Genomic DNA, 23,008 nt, shown 5'->3' with positions numbered 1-23,008 from the left:
TGAAAGAAAAAGAAAAGTAAACTAAACTGTAACTATTAATTTTAGTTAGCATTACAGGGAATGCAAAAAATGAAAGAAAATGGTGCCGGGGGAAGCGGGGGGGTGCATGGAGACAGTGACTTTTAATACTGTGATCACAGACAGCCTCTCCAGAGAGGGCATTTAAGCTGAGACCTAATGGGTAAATGGAACTAGTCCTGCAAAGTACTGGGGGAAGAGGATTCCAGGCAGAAGGAGTATGTGCAGAAGTTCAGAGCAGGTGGGGAACTTGGCACATCTGAGTCAGAGAAAGAAGACCACTGTGGCTGGGGCATAGCAAATAATGAAGGTGTTAAGAGAGAAGCATCTAGGAAGGGGAGGGGCCCAGACCCCAAGGCCTTGTCCACTGGAGTGAGGAGTCTGGGACTTATTCTCGGCACATAATAAATCTGATTGTGTCACTCAGCTCTGCAGTGTCTTCTGGACACAGTCCAGCTTCCGGCATAGACTATAAGACCCTCCACGGCCTAGCCCTTGCCTACCTTATTTTCTACCCTCGTCTCCTGGCACCATGAACACTTCCCCCCGACCCCGCCCCTGGCAGCATGTGCACATAGTATCCAACACTGACAGGAATCACACTTCTGAGCCCATACATTCACAGTTCCCTCGGCCTAGGAGGCTCTTTTTCTTCTGTACCTATCTTCCACTCACCATTCAAGACCCACTCAAATATTACTATCCTAATGGGCCTTTAGTTTCCCAGAGATGGTCAACATTTCTTTCCACAGCTCAAGCACCATATACATGGTTGAGTGTTTTTGGGTTGTCTGGGATTTTTTTTTTTTTTTTTTTTTTTTTTTAAATTCACGTGTTTCCTCCACTAGACTATGAGACAGAAGACTAAGTTTCATTCACTCTCTGGCACATGGTATATTCACAATAAATGTTTGTTAAATGCAAAAACAAATACCTAAGTGAACAGATGGTCTTGTCTCTGAACTTTAGGGTTGTGTGACTGGGTGTTCTTCTCACAGTTGCCAGCAGATCTGTTTTTCACAAATGCCAAGACATTTAAAGTCAATCACATCACCAAGTGCTCCTTAGCCACTTCTCAAGCTTTCAGATGCTGACAGTAGCTTCACAAACAGACTTCATCCTGCAGCTTCCCTCAGGCGAGGAGCTTCTTTCTAGCTGAACTAGCTGGTGCTTGGTTTTTCCACCCACCCTCAAAAGTAAGCTCCATGGGAAAGAGACCCGCTGATAGAATCTTTTCCCCATTCCTTACATTCAATAAACACTTTACCCCAAGAAAGTATTTACTTCCTCAGCTATCATAGCTGAACTTCAATAAGCCAGACACAGCATTAGGTGCTAGAGACACAGACAATGAAAATTCACAGATTCAGGGTGATCACAGCCTAGTTGAGAAATTTAGGGAGCAGCTAAGTTGCTAACTCTATCCAACGAAGAGGGAATGCAGTTACTGAAACCTGGGGCCTATGCTTCCACATCTTGGCCCCTTTTTTAATCAGATCAGCCTGAGGGAAAGAACTAATTCCACCATGACAGCTGGGCCCTCAACCAGAACACATCTTCTAATCTCAGCTGCTGGCACCATTGCAGAGGGGAAGAAGTCACCTCTGGGACATCCAAAATGCAATCCATCTATAACATTACAGATGACTATTGCTATGCCATGCACAAGGAAGCAATTAAAAAGCTACTTAAGATTCTGGAGCAGGTGCATTTTGCTTAGCAAAGAATAAGAAATTTAATCCATCTGTGGCCTGCTTGAAGTCAGAGTCATTTGTACTGCTCTTTAACAAAACAAACAAGACTTGCAATGTGCTAACAGTCAAAAAATGAGGGCCAAATTTTCGGGAATATAGATGATGATGATGATAACGATGATATAAAACATTGGAGAACTTACAGTCTCCAAGAAAACCTTCCTTAACAGTTTTCTTTGATAATGCCAACACATATGTGATATGTAAGGTTTGTTTTCCACCAAGCAACACAATATTGGTGCCTAATGTATGGGGTAAACTTGAAAGTCACGTTGACAGAAAAAGACGCATACATCTTTCTAATTGCTTTATCAGGGACTTTTGCTACACATTGATAATGATGGCTCTCCACACTAAGGGATACTCTCACTGGCTAAGTCACCAAGGTTCTCCTCCAACCAAAGTGGTTACAGGGAAATAACTTAGATCCTGAAGAAGGGAGAAAGGAGAGACTGGGAGTTCCTGCCAGTCACCACCTTGGTCAGACAGTTGAGAGCTTCTGTATGCACTGGCCACATGTGGTAGGGGGACCGTAGACACCATAATCCACTTCTATTTTTTTAATCAAGACAGTATTTCACATTTAATTCTCCAATTTTAATTGCAATATTAAAATACTGTCATCATTTCTTCATTGTAAATGATCTCTGGAATTTCTCAAACAATGTCACAGACATGAAAGGAAGGAAAAGCAAAAAACAAACAAACAAACAAACAAACAAAAAAGTATGTCCTAAGATTAACTTTAAAGAGAATGGTTGGGGAACCCTCTGCTTTAATTGCCATACCTCTTGTTTTCAGAGCTGCAATTTGCCCCACATTTTGCAATTTTCCAAAAGGCCCTGATATGTACTTTTGTTTTCAACATGATAACATTAACCCAAATTCTCTTATCAAGAAGAATGTGAAAAGAAAAAAACCGCTTTGCTTCTTTCCTTGGCCATCTCTCTCCCCTCTCACATTCCTCATGTCTGGTTTCATTTCCCAAGCACACCAGATGCCAAATACTATTTGGAGCTTTAAAAAAATCATGGGATACAGTCTAAAGGTTGTAGAAGTGTTTGAAAGGGGATGTGTTTTCCTTGCAAGTTTCAATATCTTCTCCACCAGGAAACGGAAAGGGCGTTTCTCAGTAAGTGTGTCCAGTGGAGGGCCAGCCCTTTCCACACACTCGGTGCCAGAAGGATGTTCTAACAGAACACTTCTGGAAGTGGCTTTTGGAAATACACCCTGCAGTCAATCCCCTCAGCCACTGGCTTTCCTGAGGAAAGAGGAAGACAATACAAGTATCCCACCACTGATGAGAACACCAAAACCCAAACATTCAAAAAAGCCACTGGTACGCTGAAAGCACTCTCTGCTCCACTGCCTTAACCAGGATAGTGAATGCAAAGCACTCTCCCTCCTCTGTGTCCACTCCACGTTGGTGTAGGCAGGGGATGTGCACAAAGTAGAAGCCAGAACTTGTCCCATTCCTTCCCCACTTCCTCCCCAGATAAGGGATGAAGGAACCCAAGTGAAGTCCATGCACACCCTCAAGCCAGACCAAGCCTCAACCAGCACATAATTAAGTCATCCTTACAAGCCCAAGTCAGACTCCTGCCAGAAAACATCGCCCCCCCCTTCATGTAAAGAGCAAAGGAGAGATGGACCTCCAGGTTTCACCCTAAAAAGCTGGCAATGACTGTACTGTCATGACTCAATACTTTAACCATGAGTTGAGGACATAAATCCCTAAAGCCAATACAACCCGGTTCACGAGTTAGCAAGCTTGTGTTGTTCACGTGACAGAAACCAGTCTGGAAGCCAGGACATCTCGTCTTGATCCTCTGGGAGAAGGGCCAAACCAAAAGTGTCATTGGAGCTCCCCACCAAAGAAAGCACAGCCTTGCCAGACAGCCTGTGCCCTTGGGACTGCCAACCTGTTGCTAGTCTGTGAGTTAGGTCAATAAACAAATTTACACGAAGCCGAAAAGAAATGCAAACTGTTTTCCACCTTTAGGTTTCTATCTTCAGTGCCTCTAAAGGATCCACTTCGATTGTACAAAGACAAATTTAAAGGAAGGATTATACAAACATAGGAAGCTACAACTCACTGGCCAGTTGTGTCACATCAAAGCTCTCACTCTTCCAAGAAGCTAAGTTTTGCTCTTTCACAGACAGGTAAAACAAGCAACTTTCCTGAATCACCTAGCAGTTCTTTCAGGAAGAACAGGAGGAGACATCACAGTCACCAGAGGAGAGTACTTATACATTGCAAGGCACCAACAACTGCCTGTACCATATGCGTTCTGGACCTCTGCTGACCCCATGGAAGTGGCCCCTGAAGTCAGAGTCTTCACTTCTATAGGCAAACGTCATTGTGCCTCTTAAAAAACGCCTCCCTGCCACCATGAGCACACTTCACGTACGTCAGATTTCAGACCTTACCAAACAAATAGCTAAGGCTTTGGTGCTATCTACACAAAAAATCTAAGTGATGTTATAAACTCTTGCCTAAAAACAAGTAGATTATAACTCATTTGTTGGAATCTTCTCACAAGTGAAATAATTCTGGCAAATTCTAAGAAAGAAGAGGTTCAATAGGTATACACTTAGTTTTAACAACCATGTTTTCCAGATCTTCAAGTAAAGCTGAATATGAATTAGAGAAAATAAACCAGAGGTACTCTGGGCCCAGGACTCACAATGCCACCCTCATAGTAATATTAAGTTCCTCTCCCCACAAGGACCCTTGGAAAAGTGAGCACTGTTATGAACCCTCACAGCTCCCAAACCAGATGCTATCAATCTTATTCCCTCTCAAATACCATAACTACGTTTTATCATCAAGGTATCTCATTGCCAAGTAGATATAATTTTTACTTGTACACAGGCCTTTACAGAGAATAAGGTCCACTGGCATCCTAGGGAAACTACAGTTCTCTGAACTAAAAATAAAGAAATAAAAGCTTGCCTAGAGCGTTTTTATATGTTCATGTTTACTGTAAAAAAACTTAAAACTCACTAATTACCCTCCTCTGTTCATGTTCTTCTGACTACTTTTATGCCAAGATTAATATAATTGCAACAAGAGAAAATGAAACACCATGTAGAACAAAAGTTCTTGGTTAAACTTAGCCTCATTCTCTGGTAACTATTAAGAAACCCCCATCTTTCTCATGGAAAATGTCTGTGCTTTTCACTTAGGGAAAAACTAATGAACAGACAACATGACACAGGCAGCCGTGGAAACCTGACCCGGGTTCAAATAGCAGCTCACCCACTTCTTTCCTGGAGGAACTGTAGGAAAGACTTCAACATCCAAAAGTCCTCTATAAATGTCTGATGGATTTTGAGTGGACATTACAAAGGGAACTAAGAACTACATTAAAAAGTTGGGAGGAAAAAAAAAAAAAAAAAAGTTGGGAGGAGGATTTATATTTGTTAACTACTGTTTGGTGGCAATGTGTTAACCAGATTCCTTTCTCGGACATTCCTGTGTGTATCAGCAGAACAAATTCCTGGAATGAGGCTGGTTTCATCTCTACAGGGCAGTTGTCATCACTAAATCAAGGACTCTGCAGGTTAGTCAGCTTATCTGCAAATTGTGGGAAATTCTCAGAGAGTTTTAGGGGCAACGTGAGAAAAGGCACTCAAAAAAGTCTTTGCTTTCCTGTATATTTTGAGGCATTCGACAGATTAAGGATTTCAATCCAACCACTTACACAAGAATACCACATAGCACACCTGACTTAGTCACTGCAACAACGCTGACACTGGCAATACTGACCTGATTCTCCTTCACATTTTATGCAGGCACTAACCTCACCTACTTATTATTCTACTTTGTACATCTGAAGGCATCTTTCTATTTAGGGGAGTCATTGTGAATTGGTCACCACATTAGACACCCTACTGTAAAGCACCCAGGGCCACAAGCTTTCACACTTTTGCTTCAGAAACGTCATTCGGAACATGTGTGGACACAGCCACCATCTGCCATTACAAATGTAAAAAAATGTTTATAGAAAGCTAAGGCCATGGTGATTCCTGGGTTTAAAATCAGTGTGGTGAGTTGTTTACTAGGATCCTGAGTCTCTCTACATCTGCTACTCAGAGGCGTTCATTTTGGGCTTGGGCTGTTACTGAGTCCTGCCCATGACAGACAAGGAGAAGCCACCGAGAAACAGTAAGGACAGACGCTGGAGTCATATTATGAAAACTGCAACTCCCTTAGAAAGTACCACCCTACCCTTCATAAAAATCCTACTTACAAATTTTACATAATAAATCTTCAAGAGAGGCTCATGAAAAGATGATGGTAAAAGCTTCAATTGGATGCAAGTTCAGGTATAGAAATAAGGCAGTAAAGAGGCATTCTGGCCCTCACCTGTTTGAGATTTTGTATGGCTCTCATAGGTACTGCTCTTCCATGCAAGCTGTCCCAACCCTTCTCGAAAGACGCACATACCCTCTAATGATGGAAGTGAAGGCATTACTTTGTTATGTCGGCCTGTAAAACCAACTTCCAAAACACACAGCACTAAAAAGACCAAGAGAAGTAAAGCTTTGACATGGGATTTCCCCAATCTCTCTTCATGTTGGGAACCTTCAAAGGCACTTAGTTAGATATACAACCCTCTGAAATCTTAGATATACAACCCTCTGAAATCAGAACAAACTTTTTCATGATGGAGGCTGGGATGGGGGAACTCAGTTCCACAATGGGCAATCTAATAAGCCGTGGATAGGAAAATCAATTGTATCACCTCAATGGAATACAAAATAGCAATATCTATTGTTGTTTTTGATGTACTGACCCTCTGATCCACATCTAAGAATTCCTGGATTCCATATACAGGAATTAACCTATAGATATACTCACACACAAGCACAGAGATATACTAACAAGGATATTCACTACAACACTGTATCAGAAAACCCATTCATCATTTGTAATAGAGAATCATCTAAGTGACCCTTCAACAAGTGAATGTTTTAGTAAATGTTGGTATGCCTGCAGTATAAAAACACTGCTTCTGGGGATCCCTGGGTGTCGCAGCGGTTTGGCGCCTGCCTTTGGCCCAGGGCGTGATCCTGGAGACTCGGGATCGAATCCCACATCGGGCTCCTGGTGCTTGGAGCCTGCTTCTCCCTCTGCCTGTGTCTCTGCCTCTCTCTCTCTCTCCGTGTGACTATCATGAATAAATAAATTAAAAAAAAAAAAAACACTGCTTCTTGGGGTGCCTGGGTGGCTCAATAGGATAAGCGTCCAACTCTTGATTTCAGCTCATGTCATGATCTCAGGGTTGTGAGATCGAGTTCCACATGGGGCTCCATGCTGGCTGTGCAGCATGCTTAAGATTCTTTCTCTCCCTCTCCCTCTGTCCTTCCCCCTAACCCAACAAACAAACAAACCCACTGGTTCTCATATGCCAATTCCCAGGCTTTATTTTACTCCATACCAATTACATCAGATATTCTGGTACAGGGGGCCTAGGCATAAGTATTTGTCCAAACTCCACAGATGACTCTAATGTGCAGATAAGTTTGAGAACCAGTGCTACAGAATCCTATGCCCAGGTTCAAAGAATGTCCTAGGTCCATGAATACTGACATGGGAAAGAGATAACATATTAAAAACAGGAAAAAAGGAGAAGTCAAGTTGCACAGGAAAACATATTTATCACCATTTATGTTAAAACTAAAGCAAAACTGTATTTGTAACAATACACACACATACACCTATATATGTGAATGCACAGAAAGCCTTCCAGAACTGGAAGTATAAACTGTAAGTTACTGAAGAATTTAGTAGCCAAATGCTTGACACACACACACACACACACACACACACACACACACACAAAACAAAACAAATGCTTGACACATGGAAGATGCTCAATAAATGGTGGCTGTTATTTCCATGTGCATCTAAATTTTTGTAACCTGTAGTTTTGCATGGATAATGAACTCTTAAGTACATCATACAGTATTCGACTAAAACTAGAAAGTTTGCAAGCCTTCCCAATAACCTCATTAAAACTCTAAGTATACACCTGAATAACTCATTAGTCTTTATTTAAAATTACAGCTTACTTTGTGCATACTTGAAACCCATGCCCAAAAATGCATACAGCTTCATTGTCAATATTATATTGATTTGCAGATCCACCAAAATGGTGCATTTCAAAGCTATTCTACACTGAAAGAAAGAGAGAGCAAGCATGAGCTGGAGGAAGGGGACAGAGAGTAGCAGATTCCCTGCTGAGCAGGTAGCCAGACACAGGGCTTGATCCCAAGACCCCAAGATCATGACCTGAGCCAAAGTTTGATGCTTAGGGATCCCTGGGTGGCGCAGCGGTTTAGTGCCTGCCTTTGGCCCAGGGTGCAATCCTGGAGACCCGGGATTGAATCCCACGTCGGGCTCCCGGTGCATGGAGTCTGCTTCTCTGTCTGCCCCCCCCTCCTCTCTCTGTGACTATCATAAATAAATAATTTAAAAAAATTAAAAAAAAAAAAAAACAAAACAAAGTTTGATGCTTAACTGACTGAGACACCACGTACCCCTAGGGTCCTCTTTATTAATCATTAAAACGTCACTACAGTGCTTATAGAACCAAATGAAAACATGGTGATTATGTGAATTCATAAGAGGCAAGAGATGGTCTTTCCTAGACCAAGATTTTATCAAGGAATTTTATGAAATTGAGGTCTGAGTGCTGACAATAGTCCTACAAGATAAGACTCTAATTATTTCCTGGCTACACCTTCCAAAGTTTATGTAACTGAAATCTGACTCCTTCAAATATCAATAAATATTCATTACAAACAGCTGGAAAGGAAATCTATGATTCTGAGAACTGCAAAATGATTACCAGTATACTGGTATCAGTCCCTGCGAAACAAAGTTACCATTATTTTGGAAGCAATGAATTTGAAGCATACACTGGAAAAGGGAAAAGTAAAATGGATTTTTCTGAGATCATCACAAGATAATAGAAAATAAGTACACACAGCTCACAGGAAAATGACAACCAGGTCTGAACAAATGGTCCAGTATCAGTCAACATGGTATGCCCATCAAACTTTGGGAAAATATCAAAGATGGAAGGAACTCGATTTGATACCTATTGAATTAATAAGCTCCTTTGGCAAGTGAGTTCCAAGTCACTTCCAGAAATTCCATACGACCTCGGAAGAACGAGACAATGGTGCCATATCTGAAAGTTAAGAAGTCATACAGAGATAGAGTCTTAAGGAAGTATAAAGTCAAGGCATACGCTCTCAGAAAAAGTGCTTTCCTTTTAACAGGAACTTCAAAACTGTCTAACTTATACATGATAAATGCAATGCATAAACCTTGAGGATAAAGATGGGATGGGGAAAGTTGTGAGAGCTAGCAGGTGTTGCCACAGCCAAGAGAACACATATGCTGAGTGAGTGAACTAGTGAACATATATCATCTCTTTTCATAAACAAAGCTAACAATCCACCAAAATAGAAATAACCAGCAGCTACAATGAACACTGTATTCTCATTTGTGATGTCTCTCCATGTGACAAACATCCTTGGGAAGCTATTCACATAGCTTAACAAACAATTCTGAAACTGTATGAGCCAAACAAATGGCGAAGAAAGATCTTTACTGAATTTTAATTACTACACAAGGATTACTACACTCTTGATTCAAACCAGGCCAAAAAAAAAAAAAAAAAAAAAAAGGCTGTTCCACAGTCATCAAGGGGGAAGTGTGAAGGAAGCTGATACTAGCCAGTGTGCCTACTCCACCCTACTCTGTAATTTTCTATATAATTAGGTGAGAATAGTAATTGCTCTATTGCATAACTCAAGAAGACTAGACACAGAAGAGACCATCTCTCTTGCAAAATTTGTTCTAAGTGCCATAACAAGAAAAGCTGTTTTAAATAGTTACTTTGGAGGTACCTGGGTGGCTCCGTTGGTTAAGGGTCTGCCTTCTACTCAGGTCATGATCCCAGAGTCCTGGGATCAAGCCCATGTTGGTCTCCTTGCTTAGCAGGAGGCCTGCTTCTCCCACTGCCCCTCTCCCTCCTCATGCTCTCTCTTTTTCAATAAATAAATAAAACCTTTAAAAAAAATTGTTACTTTGCTTCATGTACAAAACGTGGAGTAGCTGGACTGAGGATAATATGTGGACTTCATATTCTGAAAAATATTGTTAAACAGCCAAGAGTGATCAAGTGGCTAAAGTCATCAAGAAGCTTTCGATAGAAGACTGGTTAAATGATGTAGGGTATCTCTGTATAATGAAATACTATACAGCCATTTAAAAAAATGGGATGGGTGCCTGGGTGGCTCAGCTGACTGAGGGACCAACTCTTGATATCAGCTCAGGTCATGATCTCAGGGTTGTGAGATTGAGCCCTGCATCAGGCTCCGTGCTCAGCAGGGAATCTGCTTGAGATTCTCTCACTACCTCTCCTTCTCCCTCTGCCCCTCCCTCCACTCATGCACAAGCTCATGCGCGCTCTCGCTCTCACTCTCTCTCTCAAAAATCTTTAAAAACAACAACAAAATCCACAGGACACCTTTTTATCATTAAGAGATCTAAAGTATATTAAATTAGAAGTCCAAGTTGTGGAATCAACATGGTATATCATAAATGTAAAAAGAATATACTTATGTAAACATGCAAAGAAATTGCCTAGCCTGTGATAAAATAATAGCTACAAAAACCCATTAAGTTGCTCCTCCTAGAGAAGAGAATAGACATTGGAAAAGGAAGGAAACTTGTTTTCATCTTAGTTTCTTCTAATTAAAAAAAAAAAAAAAAAAAAAAAAAAACATGGGCTTGGATTACTTTTTTTTTTTTTTTTTGTCTTGATTATCAAGCTGTTTCCAAAAGTTTAGAAAGTCATAAGTCCTTATAAAAATTAAGTGACTTTCTGGGGAGCCTGGATGTCTCAGTTAGTAGAGCATACAACTTGATCTCAGTGTCGTTGGGGTTAGTTTACTTAATTTAAAAAAAATTTTTTTAATGACTTTCATTTATCAGCCCTCTTCAATATGCCAGCCACTTTTAATGTGCTTTACATCCATTTGGTATCTCAATTAATAAAAGAGATAAGCAGTGAATCCTTAAGTGTCTCCCCGAGAACACAGTCCACTGTCAATGAATTTCTACACTCTGACCTAAGTTGCTTTAACTTCTGCACTTTTCCACTTCACCACACCCACCCCTACAATTGTTAGTTCTCAAAATGAAAACAATCTGTTCAACTGTAAAACACCAATAATGAACAATGACTTTTTTTCCTTTACACTTATAATTTATAAAAGGAGGTGGAGAGAGAAAAGGAGAAGCAGCTGCCAAACAATTTCCTAAAGACAATACTGCATATATCCATGCGATTCTAACTCATCACTATAGCAACAAATAAAGAGCTGCTCATTTTCACCAAAATGGTACAGTTCAGAATCCCCTTAAATCCATGGGATTCTTTGCTACAGAAGTAAATATTGCTATTCTTTATCTTCAGGTAATCCACTCTCTAGGTGGCAGCCTCAGGAGCATTACATAAAAGACCAGAAATGTCTAATGATAGATTTTTTTGTTAGGTATTTATTAGGAAGTTTGATCTAGAAGGAATGAATTTGCTTGAAAATCTTAAAGTCTTGCTTCCTAAAGCCCAAATTCTAAAGCTACTGAAATAATAGTACAGTGTATCCTCTTACATTCATAGCTTCTGACCCAATCTTAAATAAGCAAGCAAACACAGTCATGGGGAGTATAAATTAAAAGGGACCCCAAATGGAAGCATAACAGCTGATCACAAAAGATGAGGGTAAACACTGGTAACTTGTTTTTTAAAGGACAAGAAAATTAATGTCAAAATAAGAGATTGTATAACACTAGAAGAGACCTCAAAGTAGCATCAAAAATTTAGGCTATGCATCTTAAGTGAACATTCAATCTACATGAAGATGATGATAAAATTGCTTAATTTTTATTTATTCATGATTTCTACATATATACCACCACCTTTCTGCTGTGTCCCATGTCTCCTTTTTTTCCCCTCCCCAAATCATCATTTACCTTACATACACCACTTTCCATTCCACGAAAATAATCATCCAGGACAATCCATCTTAGGTAGGTCTCCCTCCTATTCATCAGCTGTGGCAAATGTTCTCACTAACCTGGCTATTGGCTCCTCTGTGGTAACTCCTCTTATAAACAGCACCACCTCACTGGGTAGTGGCACGTAAAGGTAAAAGCCAGTCTCTTTGTGGAAAAACAAGCTAGTTAACAACTGTACCTACTCAGACTGGAAAAGCAACCAGGACAGAGATGCCCAGAGATTTGTAGGTTGTAATCAACCTACAAATACACACACACACACACGTGCACACACATATACAAGCATGCATATACCCATGCAGGTGTCAAACTGGTTTTTCCTCATAGATACAATTTATAGGCAGTCAAGAATCACTCCCCTCCCCACATATATACACACAAATCCCAAGTTCATAATTCTGTGTGATAATTTACACATTTTATTCATTCATTCATTCATTCATTCATTCATTCATTCTTGGACCCAGTGTGTGCCCACTCTCCTGTTTAGTTTTGGGATACAAGGATGAACGAAACAGATGTGGATCTTGCCCTAGCACAACTAGTTCACAGGCACAGGAGCCCATGGCTTCTTAAGCCATTTCAAGGTTCCAGACTCTGGCTCTGTGAGCAGTGAATAAGGGGAGTAGTCAATTTCTACCTCATCTTTGATGGGGAAGAGTAGATTCTACTTGCTTCAAATAATAATTCAGTTTGCCAGTAACTTCCATGTTCCCTTGAATATAGCTTAGGAGAGGAAGTAAAATGAAGTAAAGGGCCCTTAACAAACAAGGGACAGGGGATCCCTGGGTGGCTTAGTGGTTTGGCGCCTGCCTTTGGCCCAGGGCGCGATCCTGGAGTCCTGGGATCAAGTCCCACGTTGGGCTCCCTGCATGGAGCCTGCTTCTCCCTCCTCCTGTGTCTCTGCCCCTCTCTCTCTCTCTCTCTCTCTCTCTCTCTCTCTCTCTCTCATAAATAAATATATAAATCTTTAAAAACAAACAAACAAGGGACATATAGTACCCTGCTAAGGTTTAGAACCTCAAACAAGACACCAGCCTTCCATTTCCATCCATGAAGGATTAACTGCTACAAAAATTGCCCTCCCATGGGATCCCTGGGTGGTGCAGCGGTTTGGCGCCTGCCTTTGGCCCAGGGCGCGATCCTGGAGACCCAGGATCGAATCCCACATCGGGCTCCCGGTGCCTGGAGCCTGCTTCTCCCTCTGCCTATGTCTCTGCCTCTCTCTCTCTCTGTGTGACTATCATAAATAAAAAAATAAATAAATAAATAAATAAATAAATAAATAAATAAATAAATAAATAAATAAATATTTTTTTAAAATTGCCCTCCCCCTATAAATAACCAGAAAAGTAGACAAAATACATGAAACAACTGTACTAATTACTAGACAAAGGCAATGCAGGACAATGATCCCTGAGGGAAGGAAATTACAAGTGAAATGAGCTCTACTATCACTCCAACTTACTAGGCAATAGTGCAGGAAGAGGAAACCCCAGTCAAGCCAAGCCAAGCTCAGAGGCCTTGCTAAGCTGAGGAGTCAGAGATAAACGTTCAGGGAGAATGAGGCAGCAACTCTGGAAATCTATAAAGAGGTCCTCTCAAATCGTGGGCAAGTACTGCTCTGCACAAGGACCTAAGGTTCGCACAGGGCTGAGAATAACTGGCATTCCCACCAACTGAGTAGAAAGAGCTGGTTTACATAAAACATCAGGAAGTGTCCCAAAAGGGTCCTAGACACAGGCTGCTCTAGAAAGGGCTTAAAAGGGCAGCCCGGGTGGCTCAGTGGTTTAGTGCTACCTTCAGCCCAGGGCCTGATCCTGGAGACCCGGGATCGAGTCCCACGTCGAGCTCCCTGCGTGGAGCCTGCTTCTCCCTCTGCCTGTGTCTCTGCCCTCTCTCTCTGTGTCTCTCATGAATAAATAAATAAAATCTTTAAAAAAAAAAATAGAAAGGGTTTAAAAGCAGCCTCAAAAGTGTCTCACTGATCACAAATAACTCGACTGTGTGCCAGAACCAAGGCCAACACTCTTTCAAGGGAGTCCTTTAGGCAGAAAGAAATTGATACCAGATAGAAATTTGGATCTATATAAAGCAATGAAGAATGCTGGAAATGGCCAACCTGTGAGTAAATATAAAACCAGATGCTGCCACTGACCTTCAGGATGTGCTTCTGTAGAAATCTAGTGAAGACCATAACAAGGTCAGAAGGTAAAGGTCAAAGTAGGTTTTAGCTCTACCACTAACTATCCCTCTAACTTCAGTCTCTTAGAGCCCTCTGGGCCACTATTTCCTCCAAGTAATGCCCTGCCTTGAAATGTCACTACACTACATAGTGACTAGTAAGGTGCTTTGTAAATTCTAAGGACTGAGCAAATTCTTACCAAGTGCCTTGTATGTCTGGAACTCAGTTTCCTTATCCATAAAATTAAAGTAATAATAGTACTCTGCACATGTGGTTGTTGTTTAGATTAAATAAGTAAATATATGTAAAGTATAAAGAATAATGCCTTGCCAGAGTAAGTTCTTATAGACATGATTATTATTACTATTTCTTCCATTACAACTACTATCATTATTGGGGCTGCTAATTAATGAAACTATAGGGTATATGATGATGAAAAAGACCAATTTGGTCCTTGTCCTCAGAGTCCACATTTTGAGTTCCCCCATAAGGAAGACAATGCTTTGAGGATAATTTGTCAAAATTTTGCCTGAGAAAAATATGGGATAGCTGGAAAAAATTACTAGTGTGAAGGGATCCCTAGACCTTAATTCCAGCTCTGTTCCTCAAGTAGCCCTGGGACCCTAATTACTTAGCCTGTTGGAGACTCAGTTTATCCTGACAGAGGTTAAGTAAGAATCTTCAAAGATCCCTTCCAGTTCTAACATCTGATGAAGTGAACCAGAGGACCCATTTTAGAAGCATATCATTCCTGCCTTTATCTCAGCAATTTAATCCGCATAGCACCAAATCCCTGTATAGGAAAAAATTAATCTTGAGGAAGGGAAGTCTGTGATTTAAGAAACCCATAAGAAATAAGCTCTATATCCAGGATCACTATAAAAGTCTATACATAATTCCCAAAACAAGAACCAAGGTCACCTGATTTCTCTCTCTAAAAATGGGACGGAGTGCAATAGCCCTCTTGTTTCCACCTATCACTGGTAAACCACCGTTTTGATTTTGAGAAGCTAATATAATTAGAGTAAGCTGGGAGGCTCTTCCTTTTGGTTACAATGTTTGAATTGGCTCCAATCAAACAGAATTCTCTCTCCTGTCTACAATTCTACAATTAAGGAGAAAAAATGATAGTACACTCTTGAAGTTCTTTATGCCTAAGAAAAAAGAACTTTGTAAACAGCTAGCTTCTTTGACTGGTTGTTTATACCAGTATGAACCACAATTGATAATCTATCAATTATAAACACAAAAGCTTCCACAAAATTAACTGGTTCAAATCTTACAAAATAGTTAATTTTAGCGAAGTCTCAAAAACTAGGATCTTCTTTTTTGATAAACACCATTCAAGATAGAGTTTCCACTGGAGGAAATAGGAAGTGGTAGAACCCTAAGAGAATGAATCTATAGCTAATTTTCCAAAAATAATTGTGAAAGCAACTTTTCTAAAGTTTTCCCAACATGTTGAAGAAGATGAGCCAAAGATTTTGCAGAATCTTATAAAGAGCCTCTATTAACTTTATTGGAGAGAACATGTCACACAACATGAACTTGAGGAAAAATATTTTTCTGTACATACATATAAAATGCTGTGTATCATTTCAGGCAATTCCCAGATTCCCTGTAGTTTACCATGGGCCTCAGCCCAAAAACTTTAACACACAACCAAAATGCACCAAAGGAGTCCTTAAACCATACTGGCACAAGCATGTGCACACACACAAAGTAAAATGTGAGAGTATGCTATTATCTGTCTTGGGACCTGTGACTGCTATCTCTAATGGACACATTTCTTACCAATTTGTCTACTCACATACCTATGGGAATTACCTCACTCCTCTTCCATGTGATTCTAGAAAGGTGGTCAACCTCTCTATCAATAGAGGTGGGCACATGGCAATGGCTTGGCCAATCAAGGCACTCTGTCCCCTGGGCAGTGACTGATCGAGAGATGGGCACCCAAAGTAAAGAAAACCAGAGGCTTTTATGTGCATCGATGCTGTAGATGAGAGGGTTGCTTTCTTTTTCTTGGAATCATGAGATACAAGGATCATAAATACCTGGAATTTACAACAGTTGCCTTTTCCACCATGTGTTGGAAACTGCCCAAAAATGAAGCCAGCATAGACAAAAGCAGAACTGAGAAATGGGACAAGAGGAATGGGGAGATGAGGTTTTAATGACATTGTTTAACTACTAGATCCAACTAAGCCTCAAGTCAGATATCCCTGCAACTTCCCAAAGCATATTTCAATGAATTTTTCTTCCCTTAGGCCAATTTAAGTGGGTTTTGTCCCTCAACAATGCAAAACAAACAAATAAATAAACAAAAAACCCTGATTCATGCTCCATTTGACTAAATGAGATGGAAACTATTACTTGAGTGTCTCTCAAGTATCAGAGACCACGTGGAACATCAATATGCAACATTTTAGCTAATTTTTATTATCATGCTAGGAAGCAGATGTCAAAGTTTACAATAAAGAAAGCTACCAAGAAAATCCATAGAACTAGGAGGTGTCCGCAAGGATTTAAACTCTGCCTGTCTCATTCCAAAGCCCATTCTCTTCCTACCAACTAACTACCCCCTGAAACCGTGTCTTTCAAGCTCCAGCATTATTTTCTAAGAATCAACCTAATAATCAAGCTGACAATCAAGCTATAATTCCAAACATAAATGTCTCATTTCAGAGGAGGCTCTAAAGACTTTGCTGCTCACAAATCAATATGAATAATGTAACACCTCTTTTCTCAAATGATTCCTATTTTTGGAAACAAATTTTGCCAGACTAACTTTCCAGGAATTTTAAATAAGCCTATGGGGGACTTATTCTTTGAGGCTTGGAAATAATAAGTTTTAGTGTGTATGGTGCTGAAAAGACAAAGTTAGAATATAGAATGTAAACGTCATCAGCACGCCTAAGCAGGAAGCATTCAGAAATAACCATTCCACCTCGCTTTTTCAAAGACAGGCCACAATCCAAAATTTTAGTCATTCATCTCTAACTTTGTCCCCAGCAGTTGAGTTTGTGAGAGACAGACTGTGTGGCAAGGAAAGGAATCTAACAAGGGTTGGGGGAGGAGGGGGGCACAAACAAGGCACAATTTAAGGAAAGTATCAAGAACCTAAAAATTCTACCATTAGGCCTTGCAAAAGAACGTATCACAGGTAAAGGTGTTAAAAGTTGGGGGAGGCAAGAAAGAAGGGATATTGCATAGCAATAGATAAATTATGTATATTTAACTGGGCATTACTATCCTTTTTTGCAGGACTTGGGTGTAACCAGTGGAACTGAGGCCCCTATTTGAGTAATAGACAACTGTCCTAATTATAAATTGGATTATTTATTTTATATAACCACAAGAAAAATGTAAATGTTAAAACCATAGGGTGTCACCCTATTTCATAACATGTAATAGTATATTCCCTAGTAAGGTAATTTAGTTTTCTAAGTACTTGTGTATGCATGGTGCCATTTGATTTTCCCAACAACCTTCAGAGGAAGAGAAGCACACGCAACCAGATACTGTTTTCACCTCTACTTTACACAAGATAAACTACTATTGAGCACTAAAGTGACCTCCACAAGGTCAAAGCACTCCTAAGCAGCAGAGTAGGGACTTGAATTTAGCCCATTCTTCTTCTAATATTCTGAACTGCCAGCCTGACTATCCTAGATTTATCTAACAGAGTAGCCTTGGGCTCTTCTGTTGAAAGCCTCTGATGAAAGAAACACTAAAATTAGATTTCAAATAGTTTATTATTATGTGTCATCAATACATGTAATGTTTTAGAGGGTAATACATTGTACTTCCAGGAGGTGTCTATAGTGGCAAAAATCATACAAATGTAGATAGTCCAGTGTTATATTGGGTCAACTACAGCTTTAGCGACTCTTCCATTCATCTAAACATTAATTAAGTGGCTATTTGTCAGGGGTTGTATATGAAGGATTAAGGAATATAAAATTGAACAAGCCATACTCTCTGCCTTTCAGAAATCAAACAGATAAGAGAGGCTGACTTGTTGATGCACTATGAGAACACAGAGGAAAGAGAAACTATTTCCAAAACTATCTCTACCAAGTGAGAAACTAGAGAAATCACCCTTAGTTCCAGTCATTAAGGAACTTAAAATCTAACAGAGAAGAAACTCATGAACACAGCAAAATACAGAGCAATAGATACAAATGCACAAAAGAGGTATTAAGTACTCAGAGGACATAAAGGGCACTTCTAATTAGGATGACCTCAGAAATTTTTTGAAAAAGATGAAATATGAATAGGCCTTTAGAAAAGTGTTATATCTTAGTGGAGTCTAAGGAAAAGACTACAAAAGCCAGTTGCCTGCTCCCTGTAAAGACACATCCTGAGAAACTTCAGGTTCCATGTGGGTCTATGACAACCATCTAACTGAGGACAATGGTGCTTTTGGACTCCCTTGAGTTTCCTCTTATTCATGAGGTCATAAAGACAACTCAACAAACAAACCAACCTGATGAAAAACATCCAAGACAGTCATCACTCATCTTTCTAGGACCTGAGCCATCATGTTAAGAAAATAAATCACTGGTGCCTACGCCATATCTCTCTAAATAGCCTTTGGACCCATTGATGGAAAGACTGCAATGTAAAGAACAAATATCTTACTCTTTAAGATTGTCAATTATATCCTCACAAAATATCCTTACCAAAACATATAGTTCTGAAGGAGAAACAAGTTATGAATATATCACCTAAAAGCATGCTAATACCATGAAAAGGATATATGGGCTTCACTAATTTTCCCATTTCCAGTAAAACTGGAGCTCATACATTTGCTCAACTAAAAATCATTACAAAGTATAAGAGACTTGAGAGATCATCTTCATTTTATAGATACCCAAGCTATGGGAAATTAAATGACTTCCTCAAGCTTATACACTAATTTGAAGACACAGAAATTTAATTAAGACTAAGGAGTGATTTTAAACGGATTCTTAATAACTGAGAAGTCTGACCTAGCAAATTAATCTCAAAATCCCACGTTTGTTTTTTTTTTTTTTACCACAATTTAAAACGATTGGTAAGTAAAAAACTACAACAAAAATCCTATACAAATGTTTTCCAGTTATTATTAACATGCTGTTTTAAGCACTGTTTGGATTTCTATCAAGATTCTGTTAGTAGAATAAGTCAACATTCACTGAATTTTCTTTAACTCAGTCACAAAAGAAAAGTAGAAACCCAGTTCCAGAAGCAAACTATGCAGCTCTCATCTGTGAATCTGTAATCCTTCAAATAACATAAAGAGTTAGTTCAAAATGACTTCTTGTCAACCAGCTGGTTGCTGCTCTGGGCAGTAGGGTGGGAAGAAGGGGAAAAGATCCAGGACCAAGAGTTTCCTTAGGTATTAGAAAGTTCAGGCATGTGGGGGTAGTGTCTTACTAGAGACAACAGCCTGTATTGATCCTCATACAAAAACATTTTATAAATTCAAGTTTTCACAAGTATGCCCAATAGCATACAGTTATCCTTGACTTATTCTTCTTTCAGAAGAAAAGTACATAAAGTGCTCCACAATTTCAGATCATTCCATTTCCTAAATTTGCTGCAGTAGGGCTAAACTTAACCATCTATTAGCCTAGGATGACCAGGAGTGGTCAAAATAAACATTTTTAATTTTCAACTCTCTTAAGTAATTCTCCTGGTATTTCCACTGCAACGCTAGGTCAGTACTCATTTTTTCTGTTACAACACTGTTAAATACGTATTTCACCCTCTATGGGATATCTCTTTTGGAATGTTGTTGTCATGCTACAATAAGTTTTACTATATGTTCTCTTCTAGAAGAACAAGAACAGATGTGCTTTTTTGTTTTTGGTTTTTTTTTTTAATTTTTTTTATTTATTTATCATAGTCACACACAGAGAGAGAGAGAGAGAGAGAGAGAGGCAGAGACACAGGCAGAGGGAGAAGCAGGCTCCATGCAGGGAACCCAATGTGGGACTCGATCCTGGGACTCCAGGATCACGCCCTGGGCCGAAGGCAGGTGCCAAACCACTGAGCCACCCAGGGATCCCCAAGAACAGATGTTCATATTCTCCTAGTTGTAAACCAAATGAATGTACAGACTCTCCAATTAAGACAGCTACTCTTTAAACCTCACTCTTTCACACATATTCCAGGATGTATAGGTTAAAATGGATGGACTCTACATAAAAGGTGGGCAAACTACAGCCTAAAACCCAAATACAGCACCCCACCCCACACCAATAGTTTTTATAAATAAATTTTTACTGGATCATAACCAAACCTAGGTTTACAGACTGCCTATACCTGCTTTCTGAATAGTTGCCACAGAGATATTTTGGCCCCCCAAACCTAAAACATTTACTGTGTAGCACCTCATAGAAAAGTCTGCTGAGGGATCCCTGGGTGGCGCAGCGGTTTGGCGCCTGCCTTTGACCCAGGGCGCGATCCTGGAGACCCGGGATCGAATCCCACGTCGGGCTCCCAGTGCATGGAGCCTGCTTCTCCCTCTGCCTGTGTCTCTGCCTCTCTCTCTCTCTCTGTGTGACTATCATAAAAAAAAAAATAAAGAAAGAAAGAAGAAAAGTCTGCTGACCTCTGGTCCATAGTAAGTACACAAAATAAGAGTTGGGTTTTTTTTTCAAAAACATTTTTACTTATATTAAAAATAAATTCATTCATTCATTTAATAAGCATATATCAATTAATCTTTGGAAACTGTTCTAGGATCTAGAGACCCATTAATGTACTGGAAAAATGAGGCCCCTGTCTTCAAGAAGGTCATATCCTAGTGAGGGGAGACGGACAAACATGACTATTTTAATTCCACATATATAAAATAGGATATTTGGAGAGAGTAGTCAAGGATTCTGAAGGCGTGGTAATTCTTCAGGAGATGCAAAGTCATGAGGATGACAGCTCAGGAGATGCCACTGGAATTGACATTTGAATGATGAGATGCCAGACATACAAAAATCTAAAGATCGTTTCAGGCAGAGGGAATAGCAAAGGCTCAAGGGGAAGAAATGCTAGGCCTGCTCAAGAAACAAAGGGGCAACTAATGTACCTGAAGCACTGGACAAGAGAAAGCAGCATAAGGTAATAAGGCCAAGAGGTAATAAGGGCCAGACCATGTGTGATGAATAATAAGCAAAATCATGATTCTAGTAAATGTCTGTCTTCAGCTCCTTAGCTATTAAAAAACACTACTAGATTTAAAAAACAAACAAAAACAAAAAACAACTAATCATAGCATAAGAATTGCTTTGGCAACTTCTTTTTGGCACAACTTCTTCCTTTTGATCTGCTGAAAATTACCTGAAGCTCAAATGCCTAATAGATCAAGAATGAACACTTTGTTACAGACAGTTTCTGCTAAGGAAGTAATTACCCCCCTCTCCCTGCATACCCTGCCTCCCAAAAAAGACTGACTGCTCTTCTCATTGGAAAGACATAAAGTGACCATTTCAAATGGGATTTTTTTTTAAGAAAGAGAAATTCCCGTTATTAAGCATAATTAAGCCTATTTTCCTAAGTCTCCTAGGCTATTCATTCAATGAAATGAGGTCTGTCTCCTCACCACCTCTGAGTACCATCTGTGTGCATGTCCCATCAGAAACCTTTCAAAGCAGTTGGCTAATTTACACAAAATGTAATATTCCTTGAAACCCTGGAAAGATACGGCTTGGTTTGCCATCTCCAAAGTAAATGGAGGACTATTTCACTGCAGAGATTTCAACATGTTGCCGAATAACCACCAAAGCAATCTCCTCTGTTAATGCCCTTTCTTCCTCAATTTTTTTGGGGGGATTTATGAATCTGAAAAGACAACTTTCCATTTTTAGATCAAAAAATAAAAGAAGTCAAGGGCATTCAGAAGAAAGGCCAAGACAGAGGTGCTCTGATAAAACCATGACTCTCAGTGAACAACTAAATGCAGGAAGAATGAGTGGTTATGAGATGTTCTGGAGGTATGACAACCAACTAGCCTCCACTAAGACATGACAAGGCACAGATCTGCAGAACAAGGCCCGCTCATCAGCAAACACTGTGTGATGACAGGTATGATATGGATGTTTAGAAGCACACTTGAACTACTACAGAAGAGCAGTGTTGAAAAATATACTGAAGGATGAAACTTCAAGCACAGCAAAGCCAGAGAAAAGGTAGCACACAACATCCCAAGAGAGTAAGTTTCCTCCCCTGTAAAGCAGGCATAAAATAGTAGTAACCTTCAGGCTGGTGGACACTATACTAGGTGCTCAATAAATGATACTTATCAAATGCACCAATTACTTCACATGCTTTACCTCACTGAATCCTCATTAAACCCAGAAGAGGGTCCTATTTTGCCATACTTACAATTGATTAGAAACAAATGCCCAAAGGAGTTATATAATTTGCCCAAAAATATTCAGATAGTAAATGGCAACACCTAGATCAAAAGCTGGCCAGTTCCAAAGTCTATATGCACAGAAGATGCATACTGGTCGTCCATCAACATGCTTTCTTAGTCCTACTCAGTGTTGGCTAATACTATGGTAGCAGCTAATGTTTGTTAAGCACATACTATTTGCCAGACACTGAGTTCTTCTAATGGACTATCTCATCAAGTCCTATGGTGTGGTTTTTATTATTGGCACTGTTTTACAGTGAGGCTCTGAGATTCAAAGATTAAATATATTACCCAAGGTCACATAGCTGATAAATGGTGCAACTGAGATTTGAACTCTGGCTGTCTGGTTCCAGAGCCAAACTCTTAACCACTAGACCAAACAGTCTCCTTAAAAAATAATGTTTTAAAATGTAGTTTTATTAATTGCCAAATAGTTAGACATCCTATTAACACAGAACTTTCATTCCCAAGCAACGACAATCTGATACACAATTTGCCATGGTCCCAGTACTGCCTACTCTTTCTCCAACACCAAGGCTAGG

At 39.8% G+C, this 23,008-nt stretch overlaps 1 protein-coding gene across 6 annotated transcripts in view; it reads right to left on the bottom strand.

Moving 5' to 3' along the window:
• DAAM1 (dishevelled associated activator of morphogenesis 1) overlaps nt 1-23,008 on the bottom strand; it is a 167,058-nt gene that overhangs the window by 105,352 nt on the left and 38,698 nt on the right. Inside the window, exon 1 of one of the 6 annotated variants that reach the window (XM_035719671.2) lies at nt 11,833-11,968. The exons of 4 other annotated variants lie outside the window; for them this stretch is intronic. The gene's annotated coding sequence lies outside the window, so the exon portion shown is untranslated. Of the gene's footprint in view, nt 1-952; nt 8,285-11,832; nt 11,969-23,008 lie in introns of those variants that run through there. One more of the 6 variants, XM_035719672.2, reaches the window with a different exon arrangement.

Source organism: Canis lupus, chromosome 8 (assembly GCF_003254725.2).
Source record: "Canis lupus dingo isolate Sandy chromosome 8, ASM325472v2, whole genome shotgun sequence".
NCBI lineage: Eukaryota > Metazoa > Chordata > Mammalia > Carnivora > Canidae > Canis > Canis lupus.
Note: the sequence above shows the minus strand (reverse complement) of the source record. Positions and strands in the feature narration are given on the sequence as shown.